The sequence below is a fragment of the Thunnus albacares genome, chromosome 12 (genome assembly GCF_914725855.1).
Source record: "Thunnus albacares chromosome 12, fThuAlb1.1, whole genome shotgun sequence".
Lineage (NCBI taxonomy): Eukaryota > Metazoa > Chordata > Actinopteri > Scombriformes > Scombridae > Thunnus > Thunnus albacares.
In genome coordinates this window covers 15,795,875-15,818,633 of record NC_058117.1, presented here as the reverse complement: position 1 = coordinate 15,818,633, position 22,759 = coordinate 15,795,875, and the positions used below count along the sequence as shown (strand labels likewise).

The window sequence follows — 22,759 nt, the reverse complement described above, 5'->3', positions numbered from 1 at the left end:
TTAACACATCTAAATCCCTGCTGAAGAAACAAAATTACTTGGCCAAATATACAAAGTTTCTCAGAGGTCTTTTAAAGTAACCATCTCCAGTAATCTCACGTATCTCTGAGTGAGGCTGAATGTGTGGGTGGAGTATAATTACAGGAGGGATTTAAATGAAATCCTTCACATTGGATTGGTTTGCTCAAAAGTGGGCATGGATACGGAGTGATACAGAGCTGTAGAGGACTGTTGGCCTCCACCCACATCTCCGTCACCTACACTGTTAGATCAGGAGGTGGAGGACAGAGAGAAAATGATAAATTAGACCTCAACCACATTCTTAGGAAATGTAAACAAATAAACACCTCCAACCATGAAATCATTCTGCTAGTTACTACAAACCCAAAACATTCCAGTGTGGTTTTATACAATGGTCGGGGTTAGCCTGTTGCCACAAATCAAATTAGATTGGATAAAGTTGTGTTTATGTTTATGACCACAATTTCAAGACAAGTCATTAAATCTTTATAAAAACAATCAGAAAATATTTTTGACATATATTTGGCATACACCAATAATTAACTGAAAAATAACCATGCAGAGAAGGGATTAAAACTTAATTGTTAATGTGCATGAAAAAAGCTCCTCTTGCAAAAATAAACTGTATATAAAGGGATAAAATATTTTATGCAGGCTATAGTCACAACTACGGACAAGTGATAAGGTGTATAGGTTTGGTTTCAGAGTTAGGAGGGACAATAAAGGATGTGGAGGAGGTGGGTAAATCAGAGGTTACTGTAATTAGCAAAAAATGTACATATATGTGTGTGTGTGTGTGTGTAAGAAACATTCAAACTCTACACAAACACTTCTATATATCACATGTCAAAATTATATGATAAACTAAAAGAAGTGAATATTGTAACTTTGGCTAAACTAGCTAGTTGAAGGTATGCCAGATGTCTGACAAATCAATCTTACCTCAAAAGCCGCTTTTTCCTAAGCTTTTAACTGTATTTCATGGTCTTCTTCAGTGGACAGAGTTTGCTAAGTAGTCATGAAGACGATTCAGTTTCCAGAAACGCTTGGCTAGCTTGAATGAGGGAAAGCAAGCTTAGTAATGTTAGTTATGTTCAACAAGTAAACAAGCAACAAGATTAAATAAACTGAGATTTTTTCTTCTCACAGGTGTGAAATTAAGAGGTGGCACAACTGCATATAAAATCAATGGTATGAAAAGAGTGAATGCAAATTTGCAATGGGAGGCACAAATTGAATATATGGAGCCAGAAGGAGAAAGGAAAGAAACTAGAGAAACACAACAGAAGAAGCAGTTGGTGCATACATGGCTAGCCTAGCTGCAGCTAACGTCTAGCTGAGGCTGACAAACATGGATTGTCAAAACAGTCCAGTTGTCAAATATTTGTGCTTAATGGAAAACTAAAATTGGCTTTCATTTTATAGTTATAACCTAAATCCATACAGAGATTCCCATTTTTCCTTTTTTGTGACTCCCAATCTTCAACGGTTAAATTTGCTAGCTAGTTAGCTACATAGACTAGAACTTGATGTTAACAAGGATGAGTGAGTGAATGACTTAGAAGTTGGTATCTATGTCAATATTCATCTATATGCTGGAAAAAACTGAAATGGTGGTGAAGTAATGTCTTTTTTTAGAGGGTGTAGGAGGAAATCTAATCACTGACCACACTGCATGTAAACTGGTGTTTTAGAGTAATCAGACTTATGAAAAGCATGCAGACACTTTATTGGATTTTCTGACTTTAATCAGTTTTTGTGTGTGTGTGCGTGCATTTAAACACAGTCATCGACTTTCATGTCATACAGCGCCGTGTATACCAAGAGGAGCAGGAGAGGTCATTCCTGAGTAACAACACCTGCTTCTATTCCACTGTTGAATTTTCTCTGTACAGAAAGAAAGACAAAGAGAGAGCGAGAGCCACAGACAGAGATGTCCGTGGTGTGGAAATAGTTAAAGCCATAAAGACGTACAGTACCTCAGCCGTGACCCCGTGCCCTCCTAGGTATCCCCCTGCGCAGAATTCTTATTCCCTACCAAACTGACAAAGTGTTTTTAATCTTTTCTTTCCCTCTCTCCTGGAGATTGGGGAAACAAAAATCAATAGCTCCTGGCAGGCGATCTAGCAGGCTGGTGAATTACAGGGTCTGCGCTGCAACCAGAGCGCTGCATCACAGGGGCCTTGGAATGAGAGACCTTGGGAGAGGCATCAGAGACACGGAGGTTGCAGGGTCACTCTGGGTCCGCAGTCTGAGGAGCAGGGTATTTACTGCCTTGGCCAGCTCGCCGCGATGAAAAATAACTACCACGCAGCTCAGAAAGAGGGATGGCTGAGGTGAGAAAGATGGTGAGAGAGACAGACCGAGAGATAAGACAGACAGGGGGGAAGAAGGTGAGACAGAGAGTCTGGTATACGAGCGACTGAAGTCTTGGGAGAGTTTACCATGGCTGTGATTTGTGTACATTCACGTCATGTGCTATGCGCGGTACAGGTATGATGTCAAGCGGAAGACAAATGCTTTTTTCCCTTCTCTCTCCCAAATGGGAAATGATTCATTAGCGTTTGGTGATTTAGAACGTGGCAGTGCTGGCCGATCAATATGCATAGGCCCATCTGTCAATACGTGATTTCTGCTGGTAATTAGCTGATGTGGGCCAGTGGTTGGGAATATTGCCTGGCAACTGACAGCCTGGTTGTTTCTGTCATCACTGGGGGGTGCACAGGTGGTAGTAGCTCACTGCCGATCGATAAAATACTGCACTTCAAGGCCCAAACTGGGTTCATAAAGACATCCTCCGTGATAAAATACGGAGTAAAGAGGCATTTCTAAATTTTTATTCATTTCAATATGACGGAGCGTTTAGATTTATACTCAAAAACCAAAGTAATTCACGCCCGATATCATAAATAACAAGAGAAATCTCTCCTGACAATGAAACTCATAGTTTTACATTTCAACATAAACATACATTTGCGCCAGAGGTGGAGGCTGCATCTCAGGCACTATTGAGAAAATGTGTCGTATCACTCAATTATAACAACTCGAGACAGCTGGCAGCGAGACAATTAAGAGTGTGAAAATGATAATGATGATTATGATGAACAAAATTTTTAATTGCTTTGTTTTCAAAGCAAGCGGATATTTACAGGCGAGTGTGCAACGTCAAGTCTGGCTAACGTGAATTTCACCATTGGTTCAGTCATCTTCTTTAAATTGAAGTAACTTCAACAACGGATGAGAACAAAACACAATAACAGAAAAAAATGTGTACAGAAACCATCATTTCTATGCTGTCATACAAGAAATATTTGAATCTTTTAAGCTGCTTACATTTAATCAACTAAACCTCAATGCCAAATTAGACGTATTGACTTTGTTTTGGCTTCTATTTGCTTTCCATTACACTAGTAGCAGCACTAAAGGGAGTTTATTGAACTGCACCGTCTCATGTCAATACAACGACGCCATTCATTGAACTCTAAACATTAAAACCAGTTATATTTGCCTTTACTCTTCTGTGCTACACCTGGGCTGTTATATGTGTTATATTTCATCATTTTTTTCCTCACAACATGTGTCTAAGTTCACAAGTTCACTCACAGTGAAGAGCCAACAAGCAGAGGTATTGTAAACCCCTGCAGAAGGATGCCTCTCTGTCTCTCATTGGCATTTGCATATTAGAGTGTTTTCTGGGGAAAATGAGCTGTAGAAATTAATTCAGGATTAATTGGTGCCTTTATCTCGTTAGGACAATCTAATTTAGGGGATGATGGAATTGTTTAGACTCCCTTTTGCATAATTGGATTGCGGTGAATGGCTGTCATTACCGTCTTTTTAGCATCGTCTGTGGGCCCCCTCTCTCTCATGCAGGCCCCAGCCTCATAAAGAGCGATCATGTGTTACGCCGGTGTTTTGCTAACCCCTGGAACACACCAGCCATGCTGCAAGAGGCAAGCATGTGGCTAACCGCGCAGCAGTGATTAGCTCTCTTTTCAAAGCCATTAGTATACAGCAAGCGGCACGCTGTTGAGGAGATTTCTTATGAACACATAAGCATGTGGCTAACAACACGGCGATGATTGACTGTTAGAGACAGCGATTAGTTTTTAGACTCAGCCGCTGTCACGCTTTGTGGTTTGTGGTTCTGACAGCATTACCTGACCCTCGGAGGAGCTGCACATGACATCTCAAAATCTCTCAATGCCTTTTTTGAGAGGCTTTTATTTTCCTTTCTTTCTTTGTCTAACACATTTCCGACACATTTCGCCCTTTCATTACCTCCACAATATCTCTGAGACAGTTTGCAGTGGGCTGTTTTTTTCAACGTGGGATGAAAATCAATAGAAGTGCAAAGCTCATGTAAAGGATCACTCACTGGAATACCTGATCTTCTCACTTCAACAACATTGATGTAACTATGGAAACAAGTTCCCAAGATGAACGGGGATATGCCTACAGTATCTCCTGACAAAAGGCGTTTTTATATCTCTCCCAGCCAGTTACCCTATACCACAACGCAGGAGAAGCTTATATCTGCTGCTCCACAGCTATGATACCATCATCATTTTTCTGAAAGCACAAATTGTATAGATATTATTCTGCGGGCCGCTCTCTGGTAAACAAGGCAGAGTGAAATCTAATCTATGGTGCTGATACTCAGGCTGTGCCAGGCTAATTGAGTTGATGTAGTCTGTCCCTGGAGGAGCTGGACATACAGTAAAGACAGACTCTATCAAGTCCTATAGCTCATGTACTGTACTTACTGGAAGTGACTTGCGTTTATATTGTCACAGTTGTCAACGGTCGCCATGCAGATGAAACTATTGCTCTCTGCTATACTACAATGTGATTACTTGTAAGCTTTTATGAGGAATAAACTGCAGAAAAGAAACATGCTTTTCTGTCTTCCTTTATGTCCGCCGTCATTCTCTATGCTTCCCCCCGCATGTTCGTGATGCATACTGTGTCATGCTTTTGATGCATTTTAGCCCCCCTCTCCTCGTCTAGTGCCATTTCCATTCTTTGCATAAATGCAGTCTAACAGTATTAAGTATTCATGCATGTTGGAGAAGGTGGTGCCTGTCCTTCAGGGTAAGTGTCAGGCCTGCGTGCGGCACAAGAAAAGCCCCGGGGAGAGGAGAACATTAGGATCCATCAGCCTGACAGACAAATCATTCTCTCATGTAAACATAAATATGAGGGTATGTTTCCACCGCCATCCCACTATCTGTTGCTAGGCTACCTTGCATTAAGCAGTGTAGCTGTCCCTGTTCATTTTGCTCCAGGGATTCCAGCAATACCATCATATAACCTGCTGAGTCTTAATGAGAAGGCCTGCTCATATGAGTGGATATGAACATGGCGAGATGTGAAATTTATTCAAAACACAGAAATTCAGCTGTCTGTCAGCGTAGTGGCGGCACGGAAATGTTTATGAATCTGAAGTGTTTTGGAAAAGAAGCTTTGAGGGGAAATATTGCTCTGTCTCTGCACAAACACACCTGACACAAGAAAAGGTCACAATGGATCAACACACACACACATACACACACACACATGCAAGCATGCACTGATGCAACACACATGGGCTCACACACTTGCTTCGGCGCACACACACAATAAACAATAAGTGGCGCTGAGCTCCATAAAGGTCATTTGTTGTTGAGAAATCACTGATCCCCAAATGCATTAACAAAGTCAATTAACTATTCTCCCACAAAGAAGAAAGGAGCCCATCTCCAATAAAAATAGAGCGCCAAGCGGCGTCCAAGCACCCCCACAATTACAACAACTGTGCGTCCCCAGATAATTATGTGAGCCATAAATGGGGAGAGAAAGACAGTAGAAGGCAATGGTCACTGAGAAGAAAGAGCAGGGAGATGAGGGAAAGGAGCGCCAACAGCTGGTTTGAATAGATTGGGTGTGGGATGAATTAAAAAGTTGAACCTTTCCCTGGCCGTATTCAGATGTCTGCCTCTGGGTGATTAATCATGGCCGTCAGGACCTGTAATCCTTTTCAATGGGAAACAAATGCAGCCACTGTCCTCTCTTCTCCAAAGCGCCCAGGGCCCAGGGCCACCAGCCCGCCTGCATAGTCACAATACCTGAGCCACAGAGAAGGCACCCTGGGGAGCGAGGATGTGTGGACACACTGTAATCTGCTCCAAACATGATGGGATGAACAAAAACGCCGGATTTCAACAAAATTGTACGGCACCCTTTATTGGTTTTGTGCATCCCTTTTTGTATCTCGCAGTCAATAGTTGAGGCAGGTGGCACAACTGCAGGTCCAACTGGTGAAATGGCGCCACTATAAAAGAAACACATCTTTTGAGCTACAGCATGGTTTTTTTGTTGTTTTTTTTGAAAGAAGAAGGGATTTAAAGAAGCTTGTGAATGGTGTCGGGGCATGTGACTGGATTTCAGATGACAGAAGAGTTTTCTCTCTGACTGATATCAGTCCGCTGCTTGCAGCTGCTTTAGTCAGTGAACTTCATGTCACGTTCCTACATGGTGGTAAACAGCTGATCTAGTTTAGAAAAGACAGTGAGAAAGTCAAGAGCCAGCAACATTGAGGGCCCGGGAGAAGAAAGTGTGTCATCAGCATAAAAATAGAAGCCCACTAACGAATTCCTAATCATATCCCCCATTTCCTCGAGGGGCTATGCTAAAGAGGTTAAAACACCAGCCGCTGGATGAGAATATGTGGCGCATTAGCTCTAGAGATTATTTCTTGGCATTCCAAAGGTTTTCATTGTTATTGATTGTTAAATTCACCATTATCTCCCCAGAACTACAAAACATAACTATTCTCTGTGCGGCCATATATCCTTTCTGCAAATGTTAAAAGCGCAATAATGGAGAGTAATTTCTTCTCAATCTCCAACACTAGTGAGGATATCAGGGCTGCTTTGCGCCTACTTTGTCAATCAATCAAGTGAAAATAATATCTTAAAAGTAAAATGCACCACTTGAGCTTGACTGAATCAAGTAACGCCTGTGTGGCTTTTACGAGTGAATAAAGTGAATGCCCTTGAAAAGAGAGACCACATACTGATTCTAATGGTGTATATGACCTCGGTGTAATCACCTAAAAAAAACTTAGTATTAAAAAATCCTTTGTATTCATCAAAAGGGAAATGTCAGTGTTCCCACTGAGTGAAAGAGTGCTTTTATATGTGTGAAAGGTTGTGAGGGTAGTAATTCAGCGCGGCTTCAGAAGGTTGTGTATGTTGGCAGCATGGCAGACTGTGGAGAATGGGCCACGGACAGCCGTTTCCAGAGCCTTTGTGTGTCTCTGTTTGACCAGGCGTCTCCTGGTCCACAGGAGCACAGCTTCAACACATCTAGCAAAGGAACAAAGCAGCCATTATTAGCCCTATCTCATCCCCACCCTGCCTCGACTCACTGACACCCAGGGACAAACAGTGGCAGGGCCCAGCCGCTCAGCTTTGCTGGGGGACTCTGAAGCGGACACTGAAGCGGACTGGGAGGTCCATTAAACACATAGGCGACACCTTAGCTGTGGACAAACATCAACACAATAGCATGCGGCCCTGGTTGCCACAGAGATGGGAGAAAACAGAGTACAGCGCCAGCGGTGACAAAGAAAGGGAGGGGTCAGGCATCATGGGCCACTGGCAACTGAAAAGCTGCCCTGTGAAACACAACACCCTTTTTATTTCACGTCACAAACACTGTATACTTAAAACATCCATTCAGTGACATGTAGAAAGTGTCATTAACAACAAGTCAGCCTCATTCAGGATCTCTGCACAGAAATTATTCGGCAATAACTTAGTCTTTTTTTTATTATTCCCACTAACTGAATCCCTTATTTTTTTACCTTAAATTTCCATTTTTTTCCCCATTAATAATGCTGGAATTGAGGTATTTATTAATGGGTTTTTAAGGGAATAATTAATGGATTCATTAATGCCTTGAAACTAGGGATGCATGATATTGGATTTTTGCCAATATCTGATATTTTCCAACTCACTTTGGCCGATTGCCTTTTTGCACCTAATTGCAGAGAACATCACGTCTCTCCTTTAGTTGAATTAACATATTATTATGCCTACTCTTATCATGATGGCCCACTGGCAGATGCAGACATAAAATACAATGCTTTTCCATGCCACAATGCCATATTTGTTTTTATGTAACATTTTCTAACAAAACTGTAAGATTCTTCCTACGTTAACAGGCTTAGATGATGCTCTCTCCGAGACAATCCTGACAATAGCAACAACCAGGGCAAATTTGACCTATTTCACAAGTTGCAAGTAAAGAAGTGTAATCTCTGTCCACAGGGATCATGTGAAAGTAAGTGTGTTGTACAACTGTACAGCAATTAAAGCCAAATGAAAGAACATAAATAGACATTGTGCTCTGATGATGTCATATATAATAATATATGAGCCAGACGGACCAAAGAAGTACTTTTACTTTCATACTTGAACTTCATCAAGCTGATCATATTAGTACTTTTCCTTGAATGCGGGACTTTTAGTTGTAATGGAGTATTTCACATTGCTGTATTGGTATTTATACTTCAGTAAAGGATCTGAATATTTCCTCCACCTCTACAATAAAGCTGGATAGGATCCAGAGAGTTAATGATGCAGCTCCTCCACGCTGCACCGGTTAGTGCTGCTGCCGCCTGTTTCTAGCACGGAGGATAACTAAAACTGCTCATGTTGACAACTGACAACAAAATAAATTCATTTAGCATCTACACTGTTTGATCTGGGCTCTTATGGCGGTTAAAATAAAGCTGACATATTTCCTCACTTCAACAGTAACACTGAGCATGGACTTAGCAAGAAACATCTTTCTCCTATTATGCAGGACCAGCAGGGAGAAATATAAACCTTATAGAGTAATCTTGCAGGTTAACTTCATCCATTAAACCCGTTACCTCTTTGTGTCGCAGCTACGTCACCAAATGTGTTCAGCAGCATGAAGCTAGCCCACTAAACACAACAGCACTGCTTGGTTACGCACATAAACAACACGGGAGTAAAAATTCTCAAAGTGCATTCATATCACTGCTTTTTAAATACCCTACATGGTGATAACATCCACCAGCGTGACGCATATTTACCAGACAAACAGTTAAACAGTTTGTCGAATGGTTAGCTTATTGGCCCATCATATCAGCAGAAATGTTTATGTCAGACCGATGCCGATATTTCAATTTAAAGCCTTTATTGGCTGATACCGATGACATGCTAATATCACTGTGCATCCCTAATTGAAACAAATTAAGGCATTCTAATAGATTAGTAAAAAGTAAAAATCCCTTAAAATGGACTGAAAAGAGCCCCTTAATCTAAATCTTAAAATGCCTTAATTTTCTAATTAAGGGGAAATCACAATGGTTTTCGTGGGTTTTGGTCCATTTTGAGTGTTTTTACCTCTTAAAAACCCTTAAACTGTGCAAATAGCCTCTTTACTCTCAGATTAAGGGAGTTGGTTTTCAGAGGCAAGATAAGAAGTAATTAAAGGTATTTTAAGGGATTCCTGTTTCATAGTGTTCTAAATATCAGTCGATCTCCTGTTAGCTAGCAAACATCGCACATTCCTTCAGTGAGTTAAAACATGCCACGCTCTGTAGTAGGTTTACAAAAGACATAATTGACCCCTCAAAGATTTTAAAAGTTACTTGAAAAATCACTACATATGGATCTAATCATGAGAAAAGTAATGATCCTCAGTTTATCATTCCATATCTGAAGTGGACACATTTGTTGATCTACAGAACTTAGATCATTTTGATGAGCAAACATTAACGTTTTTCATGTCCTATATCGCTGTCCAGTAAAAACCGTGTATCTCCTTATTTTTTTGTGTTTTCACAAAAAACAGAAGCATCAAATGCTCCAATTAATTGGAAACAATAAATTGGGTGTTTACGACAGAGATAAGTGTGTGAGTTGGCAAAAATTATCTTGCATCTTATGCTAAAAATCCTTCAAAAATTAAATGATCTATGTAACTTAAGTTAAAACATAGTTGTTTTCCTTATTTCATGAAAAGCTAACATTTAGGAAACATTTGTTTTTCATTGGACAGTGATGATAAGTTGTGCTAATGTTGTGCTATCAATCTGTTAACAAGAGTTGCTGTTGTTTATTGGAAATGTACATTTCACCATCGGCTCTGATTTGCGGTAAGGCCACAAATGCACATCAGTTTGTAACATGGACTGTGTTTCTGATTTTGTACATAAACTGTGAAAGTACAAATGAGTGCGGTGAAGAGAGTGAAATGAGAGAAAATTATAATGTGTGCACACACAAAGAAGCATTTACATGTTTCTGTCAATGTCTTTACTGGATGTTGATGTGAATACTATAAATTTAGAGCTCTGAATTACAAAACATCACATCCTCACAAACCCAAGAAAACTGCTGAAAATGTACTTGATTCTGCAAAGTTTACATCATGGTACCAATGCAAACACAACTGACCAGTTACATGTTGGGCATTTACATTAGCTGGTGCAAAAGGTGTAGTGTCACATTTAATGTACTGGAAAGGATTATATTATTGTGCTGGGGAGCTCTGTGCCTAAGTCTGGAAATGCCACATATGATATCCATAAATCATAATCATAAAGTATTCACAAATGAATGGAGTTGAGGTTTTGACTTAAGATGACGATTCCAAGTATATATCCAATTCAAAACTGCCAAATTAAATTGGACATGTTAGCTGAGGTGGCAAATATGCTTGAATTTATTGAGGGTATTGTGGAAAGTGGCCACATACTCAATATTGTTTCTAGCTCTGATTCAGTTTTCATTTAATACGAACTGTACGTGGTGATTTATTGTGCTTTTCTGCATCACAAGCTTTTGCTGTTCAAGCCTGCTTTCTGTCTCTTTTTCACTTATGACCGGCGAATAAATCCCATCGATACAATCATCCCCTCTGACCTCTGAATCTGACAGCATGTCTGCTAAACACTTCAAGTATAAGACTCCAAGAAGCGAGTCCCCCTCTCTCTTCCGCCGTCTCTTTTTCTCTCTTTCTTTTCCCTGTCCTCTCTTCCTGTACTGCTTGTGTGTACAGCTTTTTCTCTCTCCACCTGCCTGAGCTGCTGTGGCCTTGTCTGAATCCTCTGAATTCCCAGTCCACTGCAGTGTATCCGCCTGGAAACACCACAGATGCCAGCACTTGGTAAGTTACAAAAAAAGAAAAAAAACAAAAAAAAACAAGGAAAGTGATGGGATGAAGATGTCAGTTATGGCAAATAGAACTCTGTCACACTCCTATAACATCTCTGTCACTGATTATCAGACCGGAGAGTCGAACACACACACAGTCACACACAGTCACACACACACACATTGTGGGACTGATAAACAGAAGTAGGCCTACAAGAAAAGCTAGGCCTATAATGACACTGAACCAGATGAGACAGATTTTTAAATTAAATATTAAGTTTTGAAGGAGAGACGGAAATACCGTAGAGCACTTTAAGAAAACAAGCTGAGAACCCTACGTTGATTTCTTATCTAATTTATTTCTGTCCAGACAGGAGTTTGAGCGGGACGCAGCGAAGGGAGGGTCCAAAGCACTTGGGTTGTTTTTCTTGAGGCCTTCGGGGTGGGAGAGAGGGATCACGGGGTGAGGAGTCAAGGGGAGGACAAGGTGACTGATTGAGCAGAGGCATTAGGTCAGCATCGGGCAGCTGAATCAAACCCAACCAAGACCCTCCTCACAACTAACTATGATCAAATACATCACCCAGCTCTGTCAACACATGCGTCCTGCTGGATGCTATATCACTTCCACATGTGCACATGAGCCGAGCTACACAGCTAACACACATTAACGGGCTTATCAGCACGCAGCTCACAGCACAGCACTGACAAAAGCAGCGTTTCGGCGGAATAATGGATGCATGAAATCAATCTGTGAGTTTCAAAAGGTCATCATGTGCAAAGCTCCCAGAGTAACAAGAGGAAACCCTATCGTCTCTAAAAGGGTCCACACAAAAAGATTCAACAACAGGACATTAATTGAAAACGGGTGAACACGAGTTAAGTTGTTTTAAAATTCAAAATGTGTGTGCTTTATACATTAGCCAGATAATTAATGTGCAGCAATCATCACTAGCCGCTATTGGGATGAAAATTAATCTACACCAATCGCTCCATTTCAAAGAAAATGCATTACAAAGTACATGATTCTTTTCAGTATTCTTCCAACATTCATCCACAGTATTTTCAATACAGAATTCAATTATGCGGAACACCTGAACAAACAATATCTCACAGCCAATTATTCAGCGCCTTGGAAACCATTGGCAAACAAATTAGCAATGTTAATGTGAGAGAGTGTCTTGATATTTTTGGCTGTGTGTGCTTACAAAGGCAGCAGCACAGCCCTCCGCTCTCTAGTTTCTTTGGCTATTGTTGACTGATGAATTAAACAGATTGGACTTGATTTGAGAATAAAAAAAAGGAAATTTCAGGTGTCAGCTTGCCCCCTCTCCGTCAAACAAGACTCATCTTCAGAGCACGATCACTGGATTTCTGTGTTCATTATTTTCAGAAGAATCTACATCATAACAATGACGTTTTTGACTACAGACAGCCATATTTCAGCTTCAGTTTGAGCAACGTTATTCTGGTTGACATTTCAGCTTCCAGACAGAACAATGAAAAGCTACCATGAGGTATCTTGGCAAGGCTATTGCCCTGTGTATTGATTGGGCAAAGGCCCAACATCCCCTTACTAAAAAGAGATTAAAATATCAGACTTGTCTAAGACATTTATGGAGTCTGTGACCTCAGCCAATGCTAAAGTGGAGTACATACATCATAGTCCATCTCTGTAAGCTACTGAGTCTTGAGTAGCACTGACAGAGAGACGAAAGAGGCTGAACATTCAACTGCATCTTCATGGGCGGATGCAGAAGGGATTTAGCTACAAATCGTGGGTGTAAATCACCGTAGTTGCTGTTTCATTAAAAATTCACACCACGTCCTTGCATGTAAATGTTTAACACTGTGAGCTGTTGTCTAGGATGCTTCTCTTACACCTTCTTTTTTTGGTTAAAATGGATGAGATAGATTCTGTGGGAAAGGCAGGAAGACAAAAGCGTGAAAGATGTGTGTATCCATTCACAGCTCCAGAGGACCTTCATTACAGAGCAAGCAGGTCCTGTCAACGTCTTTTCATTACATGGTCCCATATATCCACCCCTGGTGTCCAAACAGTCCGCTCTGTCGCCTGTCAAGAAAAGGCACTCTCGGGGAAAGTCCTCCTATCTCTCCGATCCCCCTCACCACGCCTGATTCCAGACTGCGAGGCGGGAGAGGCCAGGCAGAAAGGGAGGAATCGTGTTTGCCATCAACAGCTCAAGAGAGTAGCATGGCAGCAAGATTGATGACACCCTCCCTGAAAGTAACAAAAGAACTCCTGTGCACGAGGGCCCGCTTATGGGGCTTGATAGAGTTGTCATCCTCTTAATAAACAGCTCTGATATGTCAGCAGCAGTGGCAGCAGGGACTACACCAAGCTCACCTACTAAGCCATGGGCAGGACCACCTACTGGCATCACGGCACACACATCCGTGGACGATCTCTCCATATGGAGGCCCCTGCGGGTGTCAGCAGGGCAACTACTGGAGAGGAATAAATTTATGACAAAAACATTCTTGTCTTTTGATTTCATTGTTGTGCAAGAGAGGCTGAAGGCAAATGATGCAATGACACCTGGATTTGTTGTGGTTGAGTTTATGTGTGTGATGTTAACAAGAGGCATTTTATCATTTTGAGCATTATGAAAACAGGAGAAGAGGGACGACTCCAGAACAGATGACATGGATAGATGAGAGGTTTTCATGTGTGATCACAGTACAAATAAAACCCAGAAGGTTTTCAGCTCAGCTACACCAAGAAGTACAGTTTCTCTATGCGTGACAAAAGCAAACTGGGCATTAGCTAACACAATAAATAAACAAATAACTAAACAAGTCCTTAATATCCATTACAAGTGACATGTCAACAACAATAAACAAGAACCATAGAAATAGTAAAAAACTACCAAAGCAATTGTTTAAGGTATAGTTTTTGGGAAAACTATACCTTAAAAACTAAACTTAAAAACTTTCTTTGCGATCTTGCGATCGCAAAGAAAGGAGAGTTAGAAGGAGAGTTAGAAGCCACAGCCCGTAGCTGGCTAGCTTAGCTTAGCATAGACACTGAAGACAGGAGAAAAACAACTAGCATAGTTCTAACCAAAGGTTAAAAAATCCCCCTACTAGCACCACTAAAGTTCACTAAATAGCACATTATATCTTGTTTCTTTAATCCACACAAAAACTGAAGCGTGAATACCACACATACGGTTATGTGCTGGACAATTTCTTGGGCAGGATTAAAGACTTCTTAGTGTCACCATGAGGTTGCCAGGCAGCCTACAGAGAAAACAGGTGTTACATATTGAACTTTAGAGGCGCTAGCTTTTGTTACGACAGGCTAGCTGTTTTCCCCCACTTTCCAGTCTCTATGCTAAGCTAAGCTAACTGGCTGTTGGCTGGTATCAATCTTCTCAATCAATCTTATCAATGTCAAACTGTTCCTTTAACATCAGCCACAACAGGTTCACTGTAGGTTCACCAGATTTAATCAAAATCACAGTGTTTTGCCGTGCTGTCACGCTACAGTAATTGTTTTTGTCAACAGTAGTTGTAGTTCAGGTAGTTGTTCAGGTATTATGGATATTTAAAAAAAGGATATATAAAATATTTATGTTTTTCACAATTCAAAAAGACTGAAACAGTGAGAGCATAAAACCAAAACCAAATACAGCCACAGTCACTGACAACTACTACTACTGTTCAGGATGTATTCTGTCGTTGTATCTGCTTTCCTTATATACAGTCTGACAATAAATAATGTGATTTACTGTATAAAAAAACAACATTTTAGAATCTTGCACCTCACTGTGTTTGTATTCTCAAAGTTAGAAAATGGTACCAACAGTACATTAGCCAAAAAAATCTAAAACATTGTTTTTCTCATATTGTTCAACAACAGAAGTTCTTAAAATGTATTAATCAAATTACAATGACCAACTAAAATATGCGCAGAACTTGTAAAAATATTATTTGACTTCATGTTGCATGTTTAAAATTGGAAGGCAAGTAGATATATGATTGCAAACTGACTGAGTTTTTAAATACACAAGTTAAAAACTAAAATGAAACTAAATATGTAAAACCCAGTACATTAGCTATTATGATAAACCACAATGTTATAGTTTCCTCTTTAATCTACAATCATGAAAACTAAAATTGTGGTTTGCAGGAGCATGAATTCTGTGTGCACTGCTCTTTGTTTAAGATACAACACTCAATTTACAGACCAAAAAAATAAATAAAGGCAACAAATTTTATCAGCTGTAGACATCCCATATGAATGTGAGAGACCAGGATGACAAACACACAAATTCATGCTGAGAAAAGGGAGCAAAAAAATAATTTTATATAGTCTGCCACTTACAATATTCACTTATTTTTCACCAGAAACGTTGTTGTCTCTGTCACGATTCAATCTGCACACTCCCCTCACGCTGTATAATACCTAGTTAAAGCCAGCAGGGTGTGAAATGGTATTTGGAAATAAATGAAACTGACTATGAAACAGTGGAGTTGGGAGATATTGCCATGTCAAGATGACAGACAAGTCCTGGACTGGAGCAAAAAAGTTATTATCCCAAAGAAGAGCAAGGCTGGATTAAATATAACCCATGATGCCTCACACTGCTCTGCCTTCATCCTCGCTGATACCGGTGAGAGAATATAGACAAAAATCACACACATGCAACAATCCATGCAGCAGCTAGTGCTCCTGCTGATTTTCATTTGAACAATCAATAGTATTTCATGCTGCCATGCCAATAAGGGTTATTGCAAAGTGTTTGGTTATTGATGCTCCATATAAAGTGTTTTTGAAGGAGCTTTAGAGGAACAGAATCCCTTGAGGCTCCTCCTGGCCTGATTTACAGCTGAACTGATGAGTCACAGAGGACATGCTGGGCATTGAAATAGCGACAAGTATGTTGTCAGCCTTATTAATTTTTAAGGTAGAGCGTTGTCCTGTGGTTTGTAGAGGACATGATGATATATGACGGCTAGGGGATTGCCGGGGTTAGGGCCTAATTGTTAAGAGGTTGAGTGGGGTGAAGGTGTAAGATGTGTGGAGGGTTATTCATCACCTCTGTGCTGAGTGACGGAGCTGAAAACTAGGAGGTGAGTTTTAAAGTCAGGAGGGAAAGTTTGTGCTGCCCTTCACGATGTTTATTTTTGCTCCTTTTGACCAAATTCAACCAAGTTCTTCATGTCTTTTATTCCAAAAATCTTCCCTCAACAAAGTACAGAGGTAAAATAACATCACTGTGTCCTGATCTGTCTCTTCAGATTTCATTATAAAGGCCTTAAATTATATTTTGACAGTTTACATCATACAAATTGGACACGTAATAACTGTTCTTGTAGTGAGTGGAGGATATTGGCTTGTGAATTTACAGAATTAGAAGATTTGTTTTTTATGTTTTTTTTCTCTATTGAATGCCCATTGAAGGGTCGTCCAATAGAGAAACATCTACTGGTTGAGTGAAAATGTCTCCTTGGTTGCTCATTGAAGGACCTCAGTTCTGCCAAATGAAGTCCTGTACTGGTAGCTGCTGCCCTCTGCTGGAGTTATGAGTGATTTCCCAAAACAAATAAATCTCAGCGTTTTGTTTATCACACTACTCTACATTCCAAATATTTTACATTCATGTTTCAATCATTTGTATGTTAGAATCTAAATAATTAAGCTGTATGCTACAGCGGTGATGAACTCAAAGAAGATTTCACATTGGAGATTTTCAAAGGTTCAGTGAAACAAATCAGAGCTATATTATATTTGATTCTGCAATATATAAAGAGTAACATTAATGCTCAAAACAGTATAAACTTTTTGAACTCACTGCCACAGTCCATGACAGCTGCTTTCAAAATTAAAATGGACATCCATATTATATCTGATATTTAACTATTTTTAATTTCCTTGTCTGTTGGAGAACTTTTGTCACACACAGTTCACTCATTTTTGCAGCAGAAAGCGACCACAGCTGCTAATAGAAGTAGCACTGGAGGCTCCACATCCAGGATTTGAGAGTCAGTTGCTGCACAGCGTTGTGTATATGACTTATGTATATAACGTTCAGAAGTTCAGAAGTTAACTCAGCACCAACTAGCAAAAGTTATTAGATCTGTTCCTCTTCTGTCTACTGCATCAGCACATGATGATAATGTAACCTTGACCAAGAAAAAAAAAGGCAACGCACCTTTAACTCAGGCAAGTTTAAAATTTGTACAAGTTGATTTTCATATTGTGAAACCAAACTAGTGGAAACGTATCAAAATAATGTTTCAATAGCTCTTCTTAAACTCATTCTTTTTTTTAAGAGGATAAAACTATTTTAAAAAGCTTTCACATTTTAAAATGTGTTAATACATTTTACTAATGTGTCTACCTTTTATATTCCATCTCATGATTAATTTCCCTCCAACAAGTTTACAGTCTCCATTTTGTTCATGCTTTACACAGACTTCTGTTTACGGGCAAAAATGAGACAAGGTCCCACCTCCAGAGAAGTGACGGACGCTCTCGGTGTCCAGTCACTGGAAAGTGAGAGTGTTGATGAAATTGGAAAACACTCCATCACTCTTGGCATCAGAGAGAAGTCCTCTGAGCTCTTTTTTTCCCTTGGAGAACGCCTCTCTGATGTAGTCACCCGTGTTTTTTGTTTTTTTATGTTTATCTGTATGAGGACAATCAGGGTGATACAGTGAGACATGGTCCAATTCATAAGACGTAAACGCAGGAAAATTCAGCTCACTTCAGTTCTATTATGAAATAAATGTGTCACTGTGTCCAAGTGACTGATGAGGCTCATACCAACAGTTACATCAGTATCGCACAGTATCGCTGCAATGATGTATCCTGGTTAAAATGTCAACAGCACAGCCCAGTACCAGTCTGTGAGGTTAGGGTTTTCCTCTTGACTTTACGATGAACCATGTTGTCTTGATGATGCTATTTTTTCATTATCTAACCAGTCACAGAGTGTTTAGATAGATAGAGCTAAATAATTGTAGTTCCTACATATTGGGGAAAATAAAAAATAAAGACATATGTGAATTGCAGCAAGCTTTGCAGTAGAATTTGTAGGAATTAGGGTTAGGAATTTTAAGATATTATCTTCTTTGTCTGCGTTTTTAAAAAATTGGTAGTTCTGCTTTTTGTTTTGATGGAGACAAGTTCAGACAACTTCATGTTACTGACAAAAAACGTCTTTTTGTAGAGATAACACATTTGTCTGACAAATCATCACTACTGGACGAGCTGGAAAGGAGCTGAAAGATACACAGTGCACATTTATTTTAGTTTTTTTAATTGGCATATTGGTCCCATTAGCTACAATTTGATTGACTAATAAATTATGAGAGAAATACAGCCGTGACACAGTGACAGAATAGGTGTTCCCTATATTGTATATGGCAAAAAGCACCTTATTTTAAGCACTAAGTATTTATTTGATTTTTTTTTAACAATTAAATCTCAAAGAGGGAGACTGAAATCAAATGTAAAATTAGGATGAGAAAAAAAAAGACCCCTCCCCCTGCTCTTCCAAAACATCCTAAACCCCCTCACAGCCTTATAAGTTTCATACAGTTCCCAAGTTTCCAATCAAATCTCCTCTGAGCCTTAGCTGAGATATCAAATACTCATCTCCAACAGATCGTTTGTCTGATGAAAAACCTGGTGGGCTCTGACAATACCAGGTCCAATGATGGAAACAGGTCCACAAATTTACAGTTCTTTTCCCAACAAAGTTTAATTTTACACATATATTATTAATAAACCAAAGTGAAGAAGGCATCTCCCCAAAATACTAATGTAGAAATCAGTCTGGTAGTGCTGGACATCGACCCAAAATGTATCTTCACGCTTCAAGTGAAACCGGTGAGGACTTTCCACATATGTATGTTTTTGTGTGCAGGATGGAGAGTCCCATCCCTTTGGTTACTTATCCTCTCTGAACATGAGGCCCTGGTTCACAGAAAACTCACAACAGACTGGTGAGGCAGCTTGCATCGTGCCCTCAGGCAAATGTGACAATGAATAAGCTGTGAAAATTCAACATGTTTTGTCTGAGAACAGCAAGTCACTTAACACAGGCTGAGATTTCATCATCCACCAGGAACACAGCCTGAATCTCTCAGAACATAAAGTCACAAGTTATTTGAACGTTTTTCACAGTTTTTCCCCAGTTAAAGTGTGAGGACCTGGTGGGCTTCTACTCCAGAATATCTAGTTTGAATGTTTTACTGACCAATTTTAGGCAGATTAGATGCTTTGAACAAATGACTGACAGAATGTAACCTGAATTTAACCAAAATTCAGGATGATAAATTAAAACTTGAACATCTGAGCGACAGAGGATAAGCAGTCAAGCGTCTGTCCTATCAGGTTACGTTCTCTTAGTGACGTGATCCAAGTGTTTGATCTGCCTTAAATACAAGAGGAGGAAGAATCCTGGATAACCTGGTTGTTCAAGTTTGAATTTTTCATCTTGAATAGTGGTAGAATTTGAAGGTCTCCCTCCAAACATATTCTAAGACATAAACACTAAAAATATTCATATCTTTCAACAACAAATTATTCAAACTATTCTTTGTCTTTCAGTCTTACTGGTTTTTCTGTGGTGCAGGTGGAGGGATCTTCTCTTTCTCAAGTCTTCCGGTGTTCCTGTATCCACAGCGAGCCTAAAACAGAGCCTTCATCATCCTCTTCACCTGCCATTAGGTGGTGCTGTATACCCACTGAGCAGCAAAATAAAACCATAGCAGAAGGTTAGGGTGATTTTATGTTGTGATATACTGAACGTTCTCAGTGTATCACTGATGCAGGTTTAATTACCAGATGTGTGAGAAATGTAAGAGGGAGTTAAGCAATTCAAACAAAGAGCAAAAGATTTAAAAGCAGATAAAAGTGTGAATTCGCAGAGGAGGATAATTCTGTGTCAACATGTTTTCATGCATAGAAGAGTCTGTTAATATTAATATTAATATTTTGTTACTGAATTCACCTGGCATGCTTTCTGCTCAGTTTGAATCACACTGCCAGAAGTCAGCATGATGATAACACACACACATTTGTGGCTTCATGCAGAGTTTTGGTTCATTTCTGCCTTTAATGACAAAACTAAGATTCACTACAACAACATTCGTGGCCAGAAGCTGCTGCTGCAGGGCTCTGATGAAGACATCCTCTTATCTTCAGAAGCAGGTTCAAAGAGGTGTCCAGCTCCTGCCACAGTCACAGGTGGTGCAGCCACAGGCCCTAAAAATGTCCTCATAAGGACACCAGCTGGAGTATCAGCAGACAAGCCTGGGGAGAAGTGTTCATACAAGGACAAAGTCTGGTCTGGGAAGGAAGGGAAGACAGAATTGGCAATGATGGACAACGGCTGATACAACAGTGTCTGCATGAAAACATAGGAAGGGCAGGATTAAGGGTACATCTGTAATGGAACGGTTTTCCTCATGGCCATAATTTAGTTCACTCCACGCTCTTATGTTGTCACTGTCTGTGTTTTTCCTCCATCAATCTGCTCCTGGCGTGAATTTTGTTTGCACCCTGTCTCCACATCGCTGTCTGAGACCTGCTCATTCCTGTCTTACTGCAGCAACCATCAGATGCTCTTCAAAGCTCAAAGGAAGCTGTTGTTGGAGGCCTCTGATGATTCCATATTTGTACTCACACTGTCTGAACAAATATACAGAACAACTAAGGGGGTCATTTGCAGGGTTGATTGCTTATTTAGCCCAATAACTGTATATAATGAATAATAATCACACAACAGTCAGTATTATATTGGAGTAGATAACCTGAAGGAATAGATAGTTTGGTGGACCAAGTGTTCAGGTAGAGAGTTCAGGATTTTCCAGGCTAAATCATTTCAATGCAAATTAATCCTAATCCTATTTACACATTCCACTGTCTAACTATCCTATTATGCTCTCTACTTATCATACTAAAAGAAATACCTGCATCCCCCCCAGAACACTCACATCCTCACATTCAGGAACATTCTCACCTGTGCCTGAACAATGCGACAAGCCTCCTATAAACACATTTACTATCCAATAGCATTTGCAAGGATAAACAATAGGACCAATTGACTATGTAAATGCGGTCTTTAAAACAAAACATGTACAGATTTTTTTTTAGGACAGCTAAAAGTGATGTATGTGTATATGATGTATTTTGCAACTGTGGGCCTTACAGGGTTAATGCCACAAAGTCTGCAGGTCTCTTGAAGAATAAAGCTCAAAGCAACATCTTCTTGTTCTTTGGTACTGAGGGAATAGTCATTTCAGGCAGAAGGTGTCCAAAAAGAGAGGTTTAGATCTAATCTGCATCAGTCTCCCTGGCATCTGATTAAAACTGAAACTGTTAGTCAATGAATCCATTAGTCAAGAAGGCAGAAGACTAGTCAGCAACTATTTTGCTAGTAAATTAATTGTTTAAGTAATTTATCAAGCAAAATAGTCAAACATTCTCTGGTTCCAGGATTTGGATGCTTTCTAAACTGAATCTCTTATGTTTTGGACTGTTTTCTGACACGATGAGATGTCTGAAAACATCACTTTGGACTCTAAGAAGCTGAGATGGACATTTTTCTGACATTTTATTGACTAAATGATTCACAATATTGGTAACATTTTCTTTTAAGGGTCCCGTTCTTTCCTACTAATTTCCAGGACATTCTTTCAATCATTTCTCTAAAGTAGCCACTGAGTAACTGTTCATTCTTAGGACATTTCTTTAAAGGGTTTATGTAATTTGGTGGTATATTGGAAATCTAATCAAGAATATAATATAAATATTTTCTGTCAGTTAAAGATTTGTATATGTGATATAGCCTACATACAACATAATGAGTGGGTACAACATTTCTCTCTATTTTTCTTATAATTTGTAAATTACATCACCCTTTCTGTAAAATTTCCTTTAATTTTAACGGTTAAATACCTGCAAATTACACAGAATATCCAGGAAATTAATATAAAATTGAAGGACCTGTAAAATAAAGCGTTACCTATTGTTTTAACAATGATCAATATGGGTACATTTATGCATCATTTTCTCACGTGGGATTCCAGAGCAAAACCGGAATGTACCAAATCCAAAGCACTTTTTTCTTAGTGGAATTACATAATGTCTCCCAGTAAAACCAGTATACAATGGCACCGCTTTCTACCACACGGTGGCGTCTTAGACTGAGATTCCCTGATGGCTTTAAGCTGAGGATGAAGATGTTGTACATTTTGTTCCATAAGATTGTCCCCTTCAATGAGGCACGTTTTCTGTTGTTGTTTTTTTTTAAAGTGATCGAGTCAGCCTACATCACACTCTTTGTCTTACTTTTAACTGTGCGTAATTCCTCGGATCGTGTCTCCATGTGAGGATAAGGACGCTCAGCGGAGGGTCACTCACGCACAGTAACACGCGGCTGAGCTGCTAGAGGGCGGTGCGGTTCAGTTTCCGTCCTGTCCAATGATCGGGCTACATGTGCCTTCAATCACCTTGGAGTAAAAACACGGCCGTCTCTCTGACCAATCATAGACGCGACGTCCCAGTTCCTGCTCTTATA

At 39.8% G+C, this 22,759-nt stretch overlaps 1 protein-coding gene across 6 annotated transcripts in view; it reads right to left on the bottom strand.

Moving 5' to 3' along the window:
- The window catches only part of pbx1a (pre-B-cell leukemia homeobox 1a), a 78,668-nt gene extending 56,001 nt beyond the window's left edge, over nucleotides 1-22,667 (bottom strand). Inside the window, exons 1-4 of one of the 6 annotated variants that reach the window (XM_044367223.1) lie at nucleotides 22,531-22,667; nucleotides 21,389-21,461; nucleotides 20,189-20,526; nucleotides 19,792-19,922 (exon numbers count right to left, since the gene is read on the bottom strand). The gene's annotated coding sequence lies outside the window, so the exon portion shown is untranslated. Of the gene's footprint in view, nucleotides 1-963; nucleotides 1,038-19,791; nucleotides 20,527-21,388; nucleotides 21,462-22,530 lie in introns of those variants that run through there. The other 5 variants (XM_044367224.1, XM_044367227.1, XM_044367222.1 and 2 more) reach the window with 5 other exon arrangements.
- Between the last annotated feature and the right edge of the window lie 92 nt (nucleotides 22,668-22,759).